At 42.9% G+C, this 19,967-nt stretch overlaps 2 protein-coding genes across 4 annotated transcripts in view; one reads left to right on the forward strand and one right to left on the reverse strand.

Annotated features, from left to right (window-relative positions):
- Positions 1-19,967, reverse strand: part of LOC143423208 (uncharacterized) — a 236,895-nt gene that overhangs the window by 57,154 nt on the left and 159,774 nt on the right. The gene's annotated exons all lie outside the window — the stretch shown is intronic.
- The window catches only part of LOC143423206 (lachesin), a 191,846-nt gene that overhangs the window by 45,351 nt on the left and 126,528 nt on the right, over positions 1-19,967 (forward strand). For 2 of the 3 annotated variants that reach the window (XM_076894361.1, XM_076894359.1), the window contains exon 2: positions 6,133-6,269. The exons of the other annotated variant lie outside the window; for it this stretch is intronic. The gene's annotated coding sequence lies outside the window, so the exon portion shown is untranslated. The remainder of the gene's footprint in view (positions 1-6,132; positions 6,270-19,967) is intronic. 3 annotated transcript variants of the gene reach the window in all.

Consider the following 19,967-nt stretch of genomic DNA (forward strand, 5'->3'; position numbering starts at 1 on the left):
TTCGTTTAATTTCGAATCTAACTACATTAACAAGTGTCACTTATACACTTAAAATAAATTAACGTCTATATTTACCAACTAATTCTCACGCACTCCCGTTGCACATACAATCTACTTATTTTTAATCGATCGAGGTAGAGATTTTACAATTGTATCACACAGCTTCCAAATGATACGATGTTAGAGACGATTATATTATTATTAATACCATCTCTACCTTCTACTACCACTGTTTATTATATCTGTTACAATAAAGAACGAGTAGCGCGATAAAATCCACCGTACATGCCAGTGCATCACCAGTAAACGAAAAATAATCACCCTCTGCCCCCTGAACGCCCCCCAAACATTATACACATTACATTACCATCGACGTAATTAAGTTCATTCCTGAGGTTAACTCGAACCCGTAATTCGATTACACAAACGTATCCAGGAATGGTCGATCGCATACACCGCGTACAACGATGTTAATTGTCTGCATGATTTATCGGGAAATTGCAAATATGGCGAGAGGAGGCGGCGAGGATCGGTGGCTCGGATTGGGGGTTGCGGGGACCGTAACGCAGCGAGCACGAAACAATGGCGCGCGTTTACCCCCGAAGGATAATGGCGCGGATAAATTGAGTCCGTCTAACATCATAACTCTTTATCACGCTGGAAAATCCTGGCTCGCGTGAAGATAAATAGGAGAAGAAGGTTCGCGGATACTGGCGAGTTCGAAACCGTTCGCGCCACCCCCTCCCCGTCCGCGCCTGTCCCCAGACCATGAATAATATTTGCATGAATTAAACTAATCGATATAGTTTCGAGTTTAGTTTCTGGGCGAGCTGTAAGACAAGAATCTGGGAAGATTCACGAGCCCCCCCGCTGCTGTTAGAACTATTCAGTGCGGCTTTATAACATTTGTCCCCGCTGTCGCTGTAATGTGACCACTTACCAAGCCGTACCGGCGGCTATGCAGTTTAATACTTGAGAGTGTTTCTTGTAACAACGGCATGTCTGGCATGCGATGCGACCCCCCACGCGTATTCCATTTGCGTCGTAGACGTCGCCGCGGCGAAAAACACCCTCTTTATACGGAAAGTTCGAGCTGCGAGTGTCCCGCTCGCGATGAGACAGCGTTGGCTGTTTTATGAACCGCGGCTAATTGGTCGAAATCAATTCATGTACACCAAAGTGCTCGCGTTGTACAATTACATCCGCGTCATCGTTTATTTTTTTTTTTTTTTACACGTTAAATTAATAATTAGCCGACGAGAATTACCAACGAGTTCCCCAGTAATTACTAAAGATATTAATATCGCTAGCTTCGCGTTTTCAGCCGTGATTCCTCGCCAGATTGTTCAGAAAATTTACACGAAATTCACATCCCTCTCCACACACACACACACATAAACGCGATTGAACGATACAAGCATCGAAGTCTCGCAACTACTCATCGTTCACCAGATCCACCTTTTCTCACCCTGCAGCACTCTGTCCGGACAGAGGGCATCGACTAGGCAGATCCCACACACGAGTACGATGACACAAATATCTCAGAAAGTCCGCACGAAAGTGGAACACTGTCAGAGCCGGATGGAAAGGAATTGGAACGATAACGAAGGCAACAGCACGGCATTTCTTTGCACGCGACGCGGTCCAATTATCGGCGCGCGACTCTATCTCGCGTCCGACGGAGCATCGAGACACCCCCGTGGGGGTGAACTCGAGGCGACGCGTCTACTTCTTCACCCCAGAGACAGCGTGTACGCCTCGCCTCGGCCGTGGAAACTCGCGCAGACAGTTCCTCTGGCCGCAGTCTGAAACACGTACGTGCGAGCGTGTAACGACGTGGCCGCCTACCCTACCGACGTACTCCAGCTAACGCAGCCAGTACGACCGGTTTCAACCGACTCGAGTGCCCGTTATATGGGCTTCTAAGCATCCTGATTCTGCTGACCGCTGCGCGGACCCCATACCCTCCTCCGACCGTTCTGTCCACCCTCGCTGCTACGTGGACTGCCTTTAAACCATCCCGCAGCTTACTCGTTTACTCACGCTCGACCTCTGTCCTGTACGCCCGCCGATTTTTCCACCCCCTCGGAACCCGCTCCGTGTCTCTTCGTCCGCCGCGTGTCCTCCTCGCATGCCTCGACCCTCCGCGCTGGGTGAATTACGCTCGACCGTGATTCCAACGGTAATTCGCGTTTCTTGGACACGTCGTTGCGTTTATCACGCGGACGCGCGGTCTGAAAACGTGATTAGCTGCGAATCCACGGTTCGCGTGGGAGAATCTGAGGCTCTCGTCCAGAGGAGTTATTTTATTCGTGATTTTTGGCACGCTTTGACTTTCTCAATTCAAATAGAATAACCTAATAGAATTGTCTTCTGTAATGTCTAGAAGCGTAGAAAGAATAGCTCGAATTTGAAATTATCTTAGCTGAAGCAGTGTCGTTGCGTTTATCACGCGCGGTCTGAAAACGTGATTAGCAGGGAATCCACGGTTCGCGTGGGAGAATCTGAGGCTCTTATTGTGAGGAGTTATTTTATTCGTGATTTTTGGCACGCTTTGACTTTCTCAATTCAAATAGAATAATAGAATAACTTAATAGAATTGTTTTCTGTAATGTCTAGAAGCGTAGAAAGAATAGCTTGAATTTGGAATTATTCTAGCTTAAGCAGTGTCTTGCTGAACATGCGAGAGCATTAAGGTGCAAGTGTATGGAGTACTATTCGTTTCAGTGAAATCGTGCGATCCTGGTTTCACAACAGCCTCTTAAGGAATTCGAAATCGCGTCGCGATGGTAGCGCGGAGGCGAGAGCAAGGACGCGTCTAAGCGGAAGAAGATTTCATCTAATTTGCCGTAGTCGACGGGTTGATATTGATTAGTAAAGCGTGTCTGAGCGGCGTGATTGCGTGGTCTCAAAGCGCAACAGTGTTACGCTTGCCGCGATCGTAAATATTTGCGCGTCGTGATTTTGTTCATCCCCGTGGCGGAGGGCCCTGCCAAAGGTGCGAGCGGAATTTTAAATAAGTATTTCTCGGATATCGCGGTTAAGGGAAAACGTATTTCCACAGGCGGACGGTAACGTTCATTTCTCTCTGCCTTCCACCCTCTTTCTCTCTCTCTCTCTCTCTTTCTCGCTCCTTCCCTCGTGGGGAGGAACGTGGTCCCGTTAACAAGTCAGATTCGAGATAAGAGGGATTTAAAAAATGATATTTAGCTTTGATCTTTTACCTTTTTCCAAGGATGTTTAGTCTGCACGATTTATACTTTATTCCGTTACGTTGTTTCAGGGTAATAGCTTTGTCTCATTTCTGATATTACAACGAGTTGACGGAAGAATTCCGTCGAGACAGAAAACGTGATAAATTTTTCGAAATAAACGTTACCTGACTTTTTGCGCAAGAGATACAAATAATTCTTTTTAAAAAAATGTGCATCTTCGACTTTCATAATTGCAGAAATATTGCAAAAGTTTATTTCTATCGATGTTAGAAGTGGCTGCGTGAAACAGAGCTCAGCGACATTCTTTTCCCACTAAAGTCTTTATTACTCAGGTTCCGAAGGATGGTCCGCGCGTTACGAGGGCAATACGAACAGCGAGGACACTCGACAGAAAATCTGAGGTCCTCTCGCGTAAGAGAAACGACGACGCAAAGTCTGCACGCGTTTTTCTTTCAGGCCCTTAGGTACAAGCACTTTCTGGCACGTTCGAACCGATAGGTTTCTTCCACTGTTTCCATCCAGGATTCTATTACCCAACGCAGGATTCATTTTTGTTCCCACGTTGACACGTTGAAGTGTAATCCAACCAATGTATTCAACTTCGTTTCAATCTTTATAGACGTCTCGATATTTAGCATTAGAGGATTACGTTTGATATCGCAACGCTCGTAATTCGTGCAAAGCAGTCGCATTTATTCGGTAATATATTCGAGCATAATCCAAAGCGTATATTCGAAGCAGCGTGCCTGATTTATTCAAGACGTTTAATATTAAATATCGAAAGACCAGTCCACGATGATTAATCCCCTCGCTCGGTGTTAGAAAAGCCGATCGTCGGTGCTGGTGAAACGGCGGAGGCGGATGGAGGATTTCTGCGACTGTAAAATTGTAATTTTCTCGGGGGTGTGCGCGCGCGCGGTGACAAGCTAACAAATGAATTATACTTTCACGTGGTGCGTAACGTCTGGGGAGAATAATTATGTTGAGAAATGGGTGCGCGAGGCATTACGGGGTCTCTGTTAGTGACGGGGACGAAAAGAAGGAAATAATGGAAGCCAAAGGCGCGCGCGGAAGGAAATCGGATGCAGGAAGACAAGCAGGAAACGGCGAACGTCTAGACAGCGTGTATGGCGAGAGGCAGATGCAACGTTGACAGAATCGTTTTAGTCGATGCGTTCCTGATTATCCCTTCGGTAATGAAAAATTATTTATTACGTAATAGGAGAAGATTGTTTGTCTTCTTTTTCGAACATTAATTCTCTAATCGCTTTCATGAGAAATTTTAAATATTGATTTGTGAAGTGTGAGACATGAGAGAATGAGAGTGTGAATGTTTATAATTGCGAATGTTTTCGAGTAATTGCGAATATTATCGAATAATCAATTGTTGAGAATATGCAAAGTTTTGTGCACAAGAGTTTACGTGAATGCTTGGGAAAACAAAAAAAATCTATAATATTAAATGTAGAATGTATAAAAGGATGTATCAAAGAAAGAGTACTTTCTTCGATTATAAATAAATTTAACTTTTGAATTCCCATGGATTGAAACAGAATTAATGACGTAGACGTACGTAGGCGTCTAGAATATTTTATTGATTTGTGCTCAAATCCACTATTCGTGCAGTAATGTCTTCTTAGGTCGTTCGTATTAGCCTCGAAGACACCCCCAATACCCATAGTCCATTCAAACGTTTGGACAAGGCCCCAGAGAGGGGGGGTCGCTACAAGAAAATGCACATCATCCTCTTCAACCGCTCATGCACCTTGCTATTTGATATTTCTTAGGCTTTCGTTGCAAACGAACATTGTAAAAAAAATTTGCTCGGTTATAAAGACACTTGGTATTTCAGATTTTTATTTTCTCGAATTATAGAATTAATCGAGATATAAATCGCATTTCAAGCGAATGTACAATTTGATAACGCCTCCTCGAATTAGATGCGAAAATCCACGCAATAGGCTGTAACGTATAACGTGTCTCGTCTGAAACTTTGAGATAATATTTGTCGAAACGCGAGCTACATAGAAACTGAAGTTACTGTTGTCCCAAAGCGTCGTTAGGGATTAACGTTCAGTTATACCATATAATTGCTAGTATAGCATCGATTCTACGTAGACAATTGCATGTCAGAACTCCTGTAAAACCTATTTTCCAGTTCGAGTCGATAATAATAAAAAAAAAACATAATAATTTTAGTAAAAAAGGTAAAGTAACTTAAACAAAATCTGTCGAAGAATGTAGGAGTTTATGGGAATAAGTAAAATTCGAATGCATATGTCTGCAGGGAAGAAATGGCGGATTTATTTAACGCCTCATCTCGAGTCTGACGGAGAAAGACCCGAAAAGGCACGATTGGAATTTTAATCGAGAATCTTGTTGTCACGGATAACATTCCAAGACGTAGTCCTCGAGACCGTGTGCAGGGGGTTTATCGACTTTATTCTTAGACACTCGCCCTCGCCATGATAGGGCACAAACGATTACAAAATGAAGAAACAAAAAACTCTCTAAATTCATCTCGACGGAGGTTTAAAAAAAAACAGCTTTCGAGTACAGTGTCCATGCTTTAATATTCTCTTTTCAAGAGAAAATTTCTTCGAATAATGTGCAATTTCTGTGACGTATATGTAGATATATATGGTTAAAAATATGGTGCTTCTAATTGGATTACTGCTAGCATTAAAAAATCCTATTATTCGTTTCTGACCCAGATTATTATTTCCCACGCAACTCAGGGATTAGGTAATACTCGTATCTAAATGCTAGTAATTTAAAGCAGTGTAGCAAGCACAGTATCACGATCGAAACAGGGAAAATACTCGTGCAAAGTAACGAATGACAAATATGTTAATGAAAGGTGAGGGGTATAAGATGTAGAGTCGAAGCTTATTTTATCGCGTTGTATTTTTTACAGCCCTGGTTCAGAGGGGATAAACGCTAAAAAGAAAGGGGAAGAAAACACGAAAGGCGCGAGTGCTAATATTATTGCGGGCAATCTGCTAGCAGCGCAGTTAATTCGTTTCGTGTTACATCAAAACTGCGTTCAAGAAGGTAATCTACACCCCTTATTTCGCATTCCTAACTGAATTCCTTTAACGAGATCTAAGAAGTTCCACGGGCCCGCTTTTACACCTTTAACAGCGCCTGGAAATAACGAGAAGCTTTTTCAACGTGAAATTTAAAACGCACCGTTTCTAATTGGATTACGTTCGCCATTAGAAGAATCGCGTTGAAACAGTGGACGTTAAATTTTCGTTGAAAACCGAAACGACACGGGTCGCGAGTAAAAACCGAGACATCAGAGACCGTGACCCGTCGCGCGTTAAAAGTATCGTAAATTTAAGCGCGTATGAATCGCGTGGCGAACATCAGCGCACTGCGGGGGGGAATATTAAAATCACTGTTTGCGCAGCGCGAAATTTCTCGTGCGGGGATTCAATAAGATGCGCCTTTTAGAGACGAGCGTCACGAAAGAGTTAATATCGTCTTTTCGCCCGCAGGTTTAATAAATTTTCAAGTTGCGAATTCAAACAGGAGATTGAAAAGTAAAGAGCAAAACACGCGGATGGAATTTTAAAAGAGGAACCCCGCATCGCTTCGGCACTGTTGACCGTGTCGCGCGAAACGACCCGCCGGGTCGATTACAACATATTCGCTATTTTTTTAAGTGAAACAAAGCGTGATCTGCATATTTCGCGCGCGCCGCTTTGGGAAATGTTCCTTGCACGTTTGACGACGCGTTTTACCGATTTCCCCCCCGCGTTTTCCGTCCACCAGCAGGCGATTGGTTCGAATCTCCATCGACGAGATGGATTTCTCTTCCTGTAATTCATATGGCGAAACCATACAATTGAAGTCAAGCGGGATAAATTCACGTCAACGTGTCTATATTTCGCATATATCAAGTATGCAAAACGCACCATAAATTGCTTACTTATCATACTCCACAAAATCTCAATCACCAAAATTACATTTATGAAATTCAAATATACACAGTGTAAAAACTTGTAATAACTTTACCAATCCCCACTGGTTCGCAACAAACTCCAATACAACTAAACAAACCGCGAAGTATCATTTACCCCAGCGAACCTCTGCAGATTTATGATTCCACCCCTCAAATTCAATTTCCCTCCATTCTCGCAGTTCAAACGTAATCAACGAGCCCGAAGAGTCGTCGTAAACAAATCCATCTATCGTTACGAAGTAAAAAAAAAAAGAAAACGAAAAAGATAAATTCGAACCACGTCGATTCCAGTTTCAATCTCCCGCGATCGAGCGAGCCGAAACTTGTTGCGTTCATATTTATTCCGAGCGTTCCGCGCGAAACAGAAACCCGACCCGTGAACGGTCATTCGAGGCAGTGAGTTTTCGAACGAGAGAAAACGGCGGGCAAGAAAGACAGCGGGGACTGGGGAACGGGTAGCAGGCGGGATGGAAGAAAATCGTGGTCTGCTGTCGCGCAGGGCGGCACGGGTCGAGGGGTCGGGGTCGAAGGGTGAAAAGAGCGAGTCGTAGAAGCCGTGGAATCGCGTGGACGTCGGCAGACAGTCGACGCTGGGCAGGGATGGGCTCGCAGGGTAGGGTAGTTTGCTCCTGTTTCCAATATCACTACTGTCTTTGATGCATCGGCGTCCCGGAGTACCACTTGTTTCTTTTCGGTCCCGTGAACGGAAAATCAAATGAATTCCAAGCGTGTCGGCTCGCGTCCCTTCCATCGACGCGGCTTATCTTTGTTCATTTTTCTTCCGCCGCTTCCCGCCGCGCTCGCCCTCTCCCTCAGGACCCAGAGAACAACCCGACTCCTTCGCCTTCTCTCTCTCTCTCTTCTCAACTTTCCCGCTCGCTGACAGCGGAATGCGTGCGAGATCTGCGTCCTGGGGTATCTCAGCAAACTTTCTTGAAATTGAAGAGGACGCGCGTGCGCGCGAAAATTGTCGAGCTGAGAGATTCGTTTCTTCGTGATAACCGAGCTAGATTTTTTTTTACGAGACTTAGATCGTTAGGGAAGAGTCGCGACGCTCGATGTTGGGGTAGTTCTTGCTGGATCGCTGAAAAACGGACGTTGAGCGAGGACATTTCTTTTTTGGATGAATCGTTATACTGTTTCTGTTTCATTTGTTGAGAATCGTGGTTGTAAACGGAGAATTTAGAAGACTGAAGAAGATTAATTAAGAGTGATAGCACGCAATTTTGCGAAATTTTCATTTATGATTTGAACAGAAATTGGATAATGAAAATTGAAGAAGATTCTTCAGAGATTGGTACAGAAATAGTAATTACAATTTCGTTCTCGTTTTAATCGCATTATATCCACGAGGACGATAACGCAAACGTGCTCTAAAATGGTGATATGTGACGCGTTTAACTTCTAAGAATATCAGAGTCCGCGAACAGTTTAGCCGTTTCATCTGAAAGAGGTTAAACTCGATACTCGTTGATCCTTAAACGGTTGAACCGTTTATAAATCTCCGATCGGTTCACCTGGTTAAGATTCGCGAGATCTATGGGCTCGAGTACACGTGGCTGGAAAGTAAAGGGGAAATTCGCGGCGGCCACTTCTCAGCCGTCGTAAAGTCAGATTTTTGAGCCGTAGTCATCGATAATCGCGGAACGCCGGAAGTTTCCGTGCAGCGGGTGCCGATCTCGTCGAAATCGAATTCCATCGGGTCGAAGAGGTACATCGACCGATGGGGAGCGTTTCGAGGGCGGTCTCGAAAGTTTTCAGGAGTACGTACACCCTTGCCCTTTCTTATTTCGAACGACTTCGCCGACGATTACTATAAAATATTATCAGTCCCACCTCTTGCGCTTTGGATCCATCGTGTTACGTCGTTCGAGGAGTTTTGCTTTTGGTTCTTCGAACGAACTTCCCCGTCGCGTTGCGATAATACCTTAGAGTTTGGATGTATTTAGTTTTGCACATCGTGAGAACCATCCTGAAGTGTAAACCGTTGACTTTTTTACGGTGAAGTAGCTCTGAAAAATATATTTGACGTTTATTCCTAGTTTACTTGTTAATATTTGTATTGTTGCCATAATACCTTAGAGTTTGGATGTATTTAGTTTTATGCATCGTGAGAACCATCCTGAAGTGTAAATCGTTGACTTTTTTAAGGTGAAGTAGATCTGAAAAATATATTTGACGTTTATTCCTAGTTTATTTGTTAATATTCGTATTGTTGCCATAATACCTTAGAGTTTGGATGTATTTAGTTTTATGCATCGTGAGAACCATCCTGAAGTGTAAATCGTTGACTTTTTAAAGGTGAAGTAGCTCTGAAAAATATATTTGACGTTTATTCCTCGTTTATTTGTTAATATTTGTATTGCAAGGGTTAAAACAGTTCACGAAGTTGAGAGTCGAATTTAAAGCATCATAAATTTGTTCCAGTTACATAATTTTTACAGTAAATTTCGATATCTCCAATGTTTCGTGAGTATAGGGGATGCTTCGTATTACTCGAAGTTAGAAAAAGTGTAGCTTTCTAACGATTTCGTTGGAAGTAATTATAAAATATTTAAGACGATTCTTCATTTTTATATTTTCCGCACACGCGTTTCAGCGGGCCTTATAGAACCTCTTTTAACCTTTGATGATACTACAAGCACTTCGGTGGGAATTTAAAGTGGTTTATAATTTAGAAAGTCAAGCTCCTCAACGGCGAAGTGGCTAGAACGTGTACACTTAAATATTCGTGAAGCTTGTTCCGCCTTTTCCCCTCAATTCGTGATGCCGCAAATATTTTGCCCCCGCGGTTGTATATCGATAGCTTAGGAAATGTGGACGCGGGAATAAAAGTGAAGCGGTTGTCGGTAATTAATTGGCGGGACAAAGGGAAAGCAACTTTAAATATCAACTAGGATGCGCGAGGCAAAGAGAATACTAATTTCCATTCGTATCAAAGCACTCTCTTCGAGTTAAGAGATCTCGCGGTATTAAATACCATCTGCATGAAATTTACTTCTTGAATGCCAAATTACCATGGTCGAAACTTTTATTCACTCCAAGTGGTTTCTAAGTAATTCTGTTGCTGTTATTCCGTGGTCGTACTCGAGTGAGCGTTAAACGCCTGATAATATTCTGACTATCATACTATAAAAGGAGCAAAAATTAGTAAAAAATTAATCGCATCAGATTTTACTCGACTAGAGATTTCCTATTTATTTTTTTCTTTCCTCAATTTCCTCGCATTATTCTGTTTCGTCCCCAGATTCTGGAACGCGAGCCTTCGTACGCGACTTCGCTCGCTTATCGCCATTTGTAAAGCGCAGATGAAGCGCGAAAAGACGTGGAAATAAAACGGTTGGGTTAGACGACGTTATTATTGCTTTTGCTTGTCTTTGATCTCGTCCCAGTGGTAACAGCGCCGGCGTGATAATGTTGCACGAAGTTCCGTGAAGTTATTTTTTCAATCTCTCTCTGCACGCTTCACGTTGGATGTACTTTAGTCGAAGCTGCCTTCGGTAACAAGATGACACGTAAAGCTGCGCGGAATAAAACGGGCTAAGCCTTTGCCTCGAGGAAAATTTACACGGCCATTTTAGTTCCGTCAGATAGAAAAAGTAATAAAGTATAATATGCCACCCTTCTTACAGAATAAAATCCAGCTTGCTTTATTAAGTGTCATTAGGTTGGGTTTCATACGCTAAATGGGTCGATACAAAATTGTAGATTTATCACGTATTAAATTGTTCCCAATTTTATAATGCATACTGATTATAAAATCAATTATTAGCGATTGTATTCTTTCATTTTTCGAACGATTTTGCGCCTTTGCTTGAAGAATATGTATACATCATTTATTTAAAAAATACGCCAGAGAATGTTGTTTAAGTGAAGAACAATAATTGTGGACAGCAAATTGATGTTGGGTTCGTTCAAGAAACGCTTGGCATCGACCATCCAATAAGAAGTGATACGACCACAGTAGTCGACCACACAGTAGATAGACTCAGCGGTAGGTCAGCCGTGCCTCGCGATTGTATTAGCAAAGCTAGTGGAACCAGAATCACTGCTTACGTTTATACGTCTATTAGCCGCGCAAAAGGTCTTTAGTTGCGCGTGTGTACACGAGCTGTTCGAAATAATTAGGTGGAAGATTGTACCATTAAACCTATAAAGGGGTAGACAGATATTTATTTTCATTTTCAATTCGGATCTGCAATTTCTTTTGCACAGCTCGATTATTCCAATCATTTTGTACAACTATGGTTAAATCAATTATTTGAAACACTTTTATCAATGAATAATTTACAACCATCGTATATTAGTGAGACGTTTGTCTTTCTGACAGATCTCAGTATCAGCTGACTGTTCGTCGTTGTCGATCGTCTGTCTATCAGGATCGATAACTATTTCTTCGCCAACACTAATTCATAACAGCAGTTCATAACAGTATTCTCACTCGAACGTTATATCAAATATGTCACGGCGGTAGAAGAATAAAGGTCGAGAAGCAATAAACTTCCGCCGCCACTAATAAACGGAAGAGACTCTTCACAAGCGGTGCAAGAAAAACGAGGGGGCATCAGTCAGAGGATATTAACATTTCCCACCTCGCGCTTGACCCCTCCATCTTTTCCGGATCACGACATTTGTACGGTTTTTCACGCAAGTGGGTCGACGAATCTATTGAAATCGAATCTCGCGACACGGAGGCGATGGCGGTCCTCTCCAACCCCCTCGAACGAAACTTTCGACCTTCCCTGCCGTCGCAGTTTTATCCCCGCAAAATCTCCTCTTATTCGTCGCTCGCCTCGCCAGCAAAAACTTCCTCGGCGTGGCCGACGTCAGGTGCAGAACGACATCTTGGCTGCAACCTACGCGCAAAAAACCGGAACGAAAGAAAGGAGTAGGGAAAAGAAAGGGGGTTGGAGGGGGGTGTGGGCTGGGAACGTAGGGAAAGAGGTGTTTTACCGCTTCAACCGGATGATGACAAAGGCCACGACTAAAGTTTTCTTAACGGATAGCCTCCGATGCCTTTGTAGAGCAAGCAATCGCTATCAAAACTTCCTCGTCTGACGCTGGTTAATAGATAAATTGATTTCTTTTTCGGAACCGCACCGAGGCGGGGTTGAATTTCACCGTTCCAAAGTGCGTTTCGATCGATCCTCAAGTTTGCTACGAAGGAAGTTCGGATCTTGTTCACTGGAATGGTGAATTTGTGAAACTGTCGGAAGAATAAGGTTATCAGTGTTGGAACGTGAGCGGCCATTTTGTAATCGATCCTTCCTAAGTGATTCCGTTACTTCTGCTTTTAATTATGCCTGAGTATTACAATATATTCACGTTACAATATTATTTCTTCTTTATTTAAAAGAATAGAATACAAAATTGGACATGTTCGAAAATATATTTTTTTTACAACAGATCTGTCGTCAGCAAAGGTACAAAATGGTAATTTCTAAGAAAATGGCTGATTTCTCGAAGAGAAGGCGCACGTTCTTGTCAATTTCGTCAATTCAGATTCTTCTGACACGCGTACCGATTTTTAGATTGAAACGGGACACGATGTATGCCAGGTACACCTAAGTAGATCCGGTTGGATCGACCACCACCGCGTTCCCCTCTAGACTCGCGGATGCTCTTAGAGTCCACAACCTTCAAAAGTGCATCCTTGCCGTTTTCTTTCGAGAGTTGCCATTATGGCGTAGATGCAACCGCGGCGTATTCAGAGTTGTGTACAGCGGCACCAGAAGTACCCTATTTCACAGTGCAGGGAGACCGCGTCCATTTTTTGAGCCCGGTTACAGAGTGTCCTACATGATTTATATCGGTCGCGGCAGAAAGCGACTGTCGCTGGGAACCAGAGAAACCGTCTCTCGCGCTTACCTCGATATTACGTTCCTGCAAATGCCACGTATTCTACTCTCTTGTCGCTAACAGCCTCGTGTGATTTTTATCGCTCCCACTGTATATTCCGAATTTTTTCAGTCGTCTTTCGATCGCCCACTCGCGTTATTTTCAAAGGTATTATTGGAGGGTGGTGAAGAGAGAAAATTAAGGAAACGATAATTTGGCTTTGAAATTAAAGTTGCTTAAAAACCACGCATACGCACACATATTCACTGTGTCTTCGCATACTAATTATCTGTTCTTATATTCGAATGGTTTTGCAGTCGCTCTCTTACTCGCACATTATTCGCATACTCGCAATCAGCTGTTTACATTATCACTCAGGTAAAACATCCAACAATAAATAATTACGATCGACGTCGTGCACACGAAGAGAATCGCCAACAAATTCTCCACGTACGATTAATTTCACAAGAATTTTCTCCCGACGTTTTATCGGTTTTCACCCGAACAAGTCGCCCCCACCGTGTTTCTCTCGGAGAGAAAAGGAGCAAGATCGTCCAGGGGGGGAACGTCAATTTTCAGCCGTGACAGTTTTCGATTTCGCATTGGCTCGATCATCGCGTAACTGCGTGTCGGCACAACCGTGGGGGGCAAACGCTATTCCCGTCGACGGAAATCGAGTGGTTGCGGCTCTTAAACTGGACAGTTGAGAGTATGTATCCGTAAAAGGAACCAGAGGATGTCGCTTCATCGGCTGGCTCCGCTGGCCTGTCCCTCTAATTTCACCTCGCGAAATCGTCTGTCCTCGGTTTTAAAGACCTTCCATTTTCCAGCAACGAAAGGCAAGGAAAAAATTAATCCATTAGCTAGTCGGGAATTTTTTTCATCCCCCGCTCTCGCGTTTTTTCCATTTTTTCTTTCCTTCCTTTTTTTTTCTGCGCGCGCGAAGCTTAGCGACGAGCTGTTTGTATGACTTAGCGGCAAAAACGGGGTAGCAAAGCGGAGAAAAGTTTTCGTAGCTCGGCGAAGTTTCCTTTCTACGAGGCACTCCTTTTGATAGAACCGTTCCGCGCTTCGAGGGGGTGCATTATTTTGTTACAAAAGTATCGGCTATTGAGCACGCTTAGTAATTTCGAAGAATCGGTGTACGCGAGAGGTACATTTTTCTCCTCTCGTTACATATAGATTGTGTACGCATATTTCGTCCTCTTTTTTTTTTTTTTTTTGTTTCGTCTTTAATGGCGGCTACAGAGAAGGGAAACGAGAACGGGAAACGGGTCAATGCAATCTTGGTACGTGCTTCTACAATAATAAACGTAGCACGTGGCTGCTTCCGTAAGATTGCATTGACCCATTTTCTATTGCGTCTCGTTTCTTTTTTTTTTCCGCGAGCTGTTCCTTTAAAATGCACCTCTCGCGAGCGCGACTGCCGCGCGATCCTCCACCGGTTTCGTTCGAAACGGAACCGGAATTTGCGTATTAGCGAGGGAAGGCGTTTGGTTCTTTCCACTGACGATTCTTTTCACTTTGCGCTCGCGAAAGTGTTGCGCATATGCACTTTCTATTCGTTTATCGGGGATACTTCAACTGTGCGTTGCTCCAGCGATGAATATTTTAGGTATCGCCCTAAATTAGTGCAAGAATAAATTCATACTGGAAGAATTAATGTTTTAAAGTAATGCAAGTTTCACGAGAACACTTCGATGACAGAAAACCAGTGAGCAACTATACAAATAGAGACACCTCGTCAAAAAACGTCCCTTGACAGAAAATCATTACAGCAACGCGCATAGTAAACTAAATGAATAAAATAATACCTTGAATTAAAGAAAAATCGCCAGCAATAGCTACTGAAAGAGTTGCTGATCGTTGATCGAAGCAGTCAAACAGTGGAGACATCTTAAGTAATCAAAATATCAGAATCCCTGTAATGACATCATTCAGCCTGCTCTAACAACGTCCAATAATGTCTGGGATTCGAAGAGACCCGTTTACATCCCCGACAGCGTGTTCTAATGACTAACCCATAGCGTGCTAATGGAAGGCCTAATGACTGCGGAGTGGCTGCCGCTCCAAGAGTTTCTTGATCCACTGCCAATTATGTAAGACGCTCCCGGCTTAACGTTTTTGGGTCACGAATACCCGCCGATCGAGATTTCCGGTTCCCGCAGCCCTGTTCCCGACCGATGTGTCGGGTCCACGACCACCTATCCAGAAGAATCGCTCGATCCAATGCAGAGTTATTCGCTAATCGGATCGTCTGATCGCTGGGGGTGAGTTTTGGGATCCTCGTATACGGGGTGCACCGTTTTAATCCACCACGACGAATGCTTTCGAAACTGTTAATGTCAGCCACGACGCTGATATTGAATCGAACGATTTCTGAGAAATTTATTACAATACTGAGATGGAAATATCTCTTTTTAATGATCTTCTAAACAAGTTAAGTTTGTAACAGTATTAATAAGGAGCAAGTGTTTTTTGCATCGATTAAGACGAATGTCTAAAACGTTTCTAAGCTTCATCAGCAACTCGATAGATGCCTTCTCAAGAGTAAATTCAAATAGAACACTCTGTACGTATGCATGTAGAGTTGATTCGTCGAAGCGTTCCTCTTCGTCGCGGTGGGTCGAACCAGAGGTCTTCTGCGATAGACAAAATAGATTAGAAGGGCCGAGAAGGCTTGTCCTGCTCTTTGACGTGGTGAAATTCGGCCGGGTACGAAAGGGAAGAGGCGATCGACGGGCGGAAGCCAAGAGGAGAGAGTGAGAGAGGCAGAGAGAGAGAGATAGAAAAAGGTAAAAAAAGAGGTGGGTAAGATAGAAAGGGTAAGGTGGCTGTCGATAGCCTGATGTGACGGCCGCAATTTTTTTCCCGTGGGCCACTCCATTAACATCTCATTATGAACACTCGAGCAGCACGCCAACGGCGGTCTCGTCCGGCGAAATATCTTAAGTTGATGCTTCCATTAAAATATCCGACCGGTCTGACGAGCCTTCGTGGCCTCTGGGCTCTCCCGGTCCGATCGCTTTTCAACTCGTCCGTTTTACCCGGCTCGCGTTCCCCCGTCCCTGATTCGGGATGCAAACGAGCGCGCACCCGCGCTGGAATCGAGCCCAATCGAGAGATTGAACGCAAGGGGACCGGAAACGGTGGACACGCTCCGAGCACGTGACTCTCTTTTTACCGCGGCGCTCTCTGCGGGAGGGATAACGAGGGATCGGATGGATCAAGGTCACGCTGGCGGCCATAATTGGGACTGCTGGAAATTGCAGGTGAAGGAGTGATCGATTTTCAAATTTGTAGTTCTCTCAATTACATTTCTGTGTACACTAAATTGGTTTTACATTCCACTGTACACTGTTTTCTTATCGATGTTCTGGAAGATCCAAAGAATCGAGTTTCTCTATTTTTTCGTCGTTAAATTTCGATATATGTAATTTTCGTGCAATCATAAGTCTCGTTATTGCTGTCATCGTCAAAAGCTCGCTGGAAATTCAGCTCGAAATTAATCAGATACGAGCATCTCATCCACTATCAAATAATTGCACGTATCTAGTTCGACACTCGTGCAGTTATTCAACGTTCATCGTGCCATCAAAAGCGTAACATGGAGAAGAATTTCCAACGAAAACGTTGGCTCACTTAAAGGAACAGGGTTCGAACAGAATTCGTGAAACATTTGGAAAATCCAGAGATCGACCAACGATCGGGACCACTCTCTCCTTCCTGGTATCCTCCCTCGTACCCTCCACCCTTTCTTTTCGATCCCTTGGAAGTTTAATTAAAAGTAGGAGAGATCGACGGCAATGTTTGGCGTCGGGTAACACCAGAACGACAGGAATTCGAAAAAAAGAAAAAAGAGGGGGGCAGAGAGGAGGCAAAAAGATGGAAAGAAATCGGCGGGTACCATTGTCGCCGTTGCGTTTCTCGTCGTTTTATGAAAAGTTTCTTTTCCCCTTTAAATTCGCCGAGACGATTCGACGTCGATTCTGCGTCACGGGGAAATCTCCAGCTGCAGCTTTGTCTCTTTTCTTAACGCGGGCGGAGAAACTTTCTTTCTGCGGATTCGAGAGCCGAGGACGACGGATTTCTCTCTCTTTCTCTCTCTCTCTCTCTCTCTAGAACTCGGGAACTCTTATCGTCTCGTGGATACGGAACGGGCGAAAGGCGGCCCGATAGCTATTCACCGTCTGCCCTCGCGAAATCACGAGTGGCACGGAAATCGTGTCCCATTTTTAAATGAAATGACACGTGGAACGGACGCGGGACGCTCGAGACGAGTGAAATCCCGCCTGTTGAAATGTTACCGCTTATTCGATGTACCGGATTTCGAATTGTACAATTTCCACGGCTAGTTATCTGTCCGTTCGAATACCTTGCGATGGCTCGATTTTTCTGAAGCAAATACCTTGCAACGAGGTTCAGGATATTTTATCTTAGAAGTGCTTTTAAAATAAAATCCATTTCGTTGTTGTACGATTTAAAAGTAGAAAAAGGAAAGGGAGAAAAGTAGAAGAGAAGTAGTAGATATTTTGATATTTGACGCAAGCTTCTATTTCTTCTTCTCGTACGATCAATATTTTTGCCATTGGATGGAGAAAATTGAAAGCTGTTCGTGGCTTTACTTCTGAATGAGATATTACACATTGTTCCGTGGCGTAGCGTAAAACTAACAGGTGTCCGTATAATACCGGGGCGTATTCAAATCCACATTTATAGAATTACGGCAACTAGGCAGAGTGTGACGTGATGTAATGGGACCGTGGAGGTGTTAAATTGTACATGCCGCGGAAAACGTCCCCGGAATGCTAATGCGCGATACCGTCTAACCGCGTGGTAATTTCCCTTTCTTCCGAGATGCACTCGCGAAGATGCTGTCTTTTCTAACAAAGGGTACGCGCGAAACGTGCAAGTGATAACACTTGCGACGGTACACCCGTTATGCATTTATTAACGCAACGGAATAGTTTTGAATCTTTCATGAACCGAAGACACTCCGCAATTGTAAGATCCGTGCGTCGCAATTAAATTTATAAACGCCTCGTACAATTCACGTTAAATGCTCCACTTGAACTGTCGTTCTCGTGAATCGAAATATACCTGGAAGAAATTGCAGAGATAGATAAGTGCAGATCTCGATATCGAATTGACGCAAATTTGAAACGATACATTTATATCATTTCTAATCTTTAATTGCCTACATTTCTCTGTTATTGTACAGTTACTTTGCATGTGGCATTGGTACAGTCATTTATTGTAATAATTGCCAAAATTTTAGATTAATTAGAAAAGTTATACTTTTCTACAAACGAAAGATGATTAATGTTTTGATTCGCAGTTCCTTGTCAAACAAAAATCCTCTGCTCTTTCAGCTTAAAATATAAACGCTTGTATTCTACTGACCCATATTTTAATCCTATTCATCAGTATTTAAGTATGAAGGGCCACTATAAGGGGTACTTTAATCGCTTTCTCTCAGTATTTAAATCTGAAGAGTCTTTAAATATATATATGTATACTGGCAGCTAAAGAAATACAAATTGATCGAGAGAAAGTAATTATTCATCGACTTACAACGAGTCTATAATAGAATGAGCTTAATGCCCTCTTCTGTTCTGCTTTATATCGTCCGTTTATTATTTTAACTAACTAACTCGACCTGAACCGACTGTTTCTTATTTTTACTGACAAAATACCTGCCAAAAGTGAGCTTAAACACTGACCAAAGATATATTTAAATTATTAATTTATTATATATATAATTTTAAATATAAATTCACGTTTCGACGATGCGCCACGTGAATACGACGCGGAGTATCGAGACGAACGCCTTATGCGCGATTATTAGTTGAAGCAGCGAGATACGCGGCCCAGGTAAATTATAGTATTCGAAACAGCTATTGAAACTGTAAACTGCACTCGAGAATATCTCTTGAATGCATAACCCCATCGTAATTTGCCTGTCCCGGCGCGTAACGCTTAATGCATCGCCTGATACGCGCAGACGTAGGGGCGCGAATAAAATGATAAACGCGGGGCACGCACCAAAGCGGGAAAGTAACGTGATTCATGCACAGAACTGGCAACTTTAAGGTTAATACGTTCAAGTTATATCTGGGGTGGTTTTGTCGCGAAGCTGACCTCGCAGCGGTTCGACTCGATCGTTTTTGCACCCCCCGCATTGTCGCTTCGAGCAGTCTCGCGTATTTCCCGTGAAATTGTTGCAAAATATCCCGGGAATTTGTAATTTATATAGAAGATATTTTAAATTGCTATTTTTAATTGGATACGCGGCGCCTTTATGTTCTTCAGTGTTTTATGAAAAATGCGACGAACGTTTTAAATTTCAATCTTTTTGCTTAAATTATGATAATGGTGTAAGACTTTAATGACATGTATGTTTCTGTGCTTGTAGAGTTTTACTGAAGGAAATAAAGTTTCTTTGTCGTTGTAACTTTTCATAAAAAACGAAATGTTATCTGTATATTCTGTAACGCAAAAATGTTATCTATTTGTGGAATTTTAAGAGTGCGTTCGTAATTACGAAACAAGCACTAAATACCTTGCTCTACCTACTAGCAAACTATAGTTAAACTGTAAAAAATTGGCGAGGTAAAATGTAATTAAATTAGGAAATTTTGATTGCATTTATACTGGAAACATTTTGCGTCTGTGCTGTACGTTATTAAATCAGTAATAATTAGGTTATACTTAAACAGTTCGCGTTGCAGGAATTTAATAAATTCATAATTTATTACTTAACGAGCAACGACGAATTTCGAATAAAATTATCATGCATTTTTGAAGAGCGTATGCATATTTAAAATTATTTACTGTTGCTTCGTTGAATTTGTTATTCCGATTCCCAATCAGAATCTCGTTCTCTGTTAAATCATTAATTAAAAGTCAAGTGTACGTTTATACCCACTTGTAGATTCTGGGTC

This window comes from Xylocopa sonorina, chromosome 4 (genome assembly GCF_050948175.1).
Source record: "Xylocopa sonorina isolate GNS202 chromosome 4, iyXylSono1_principal, whole genome shotgun sequence".
Lineage (NCBI taxonomy): Eukaryota > Metazoa > Arthropoda > Insecta > Hymenoptera > Apidae > Xylocopa > Xylocopa sonorina.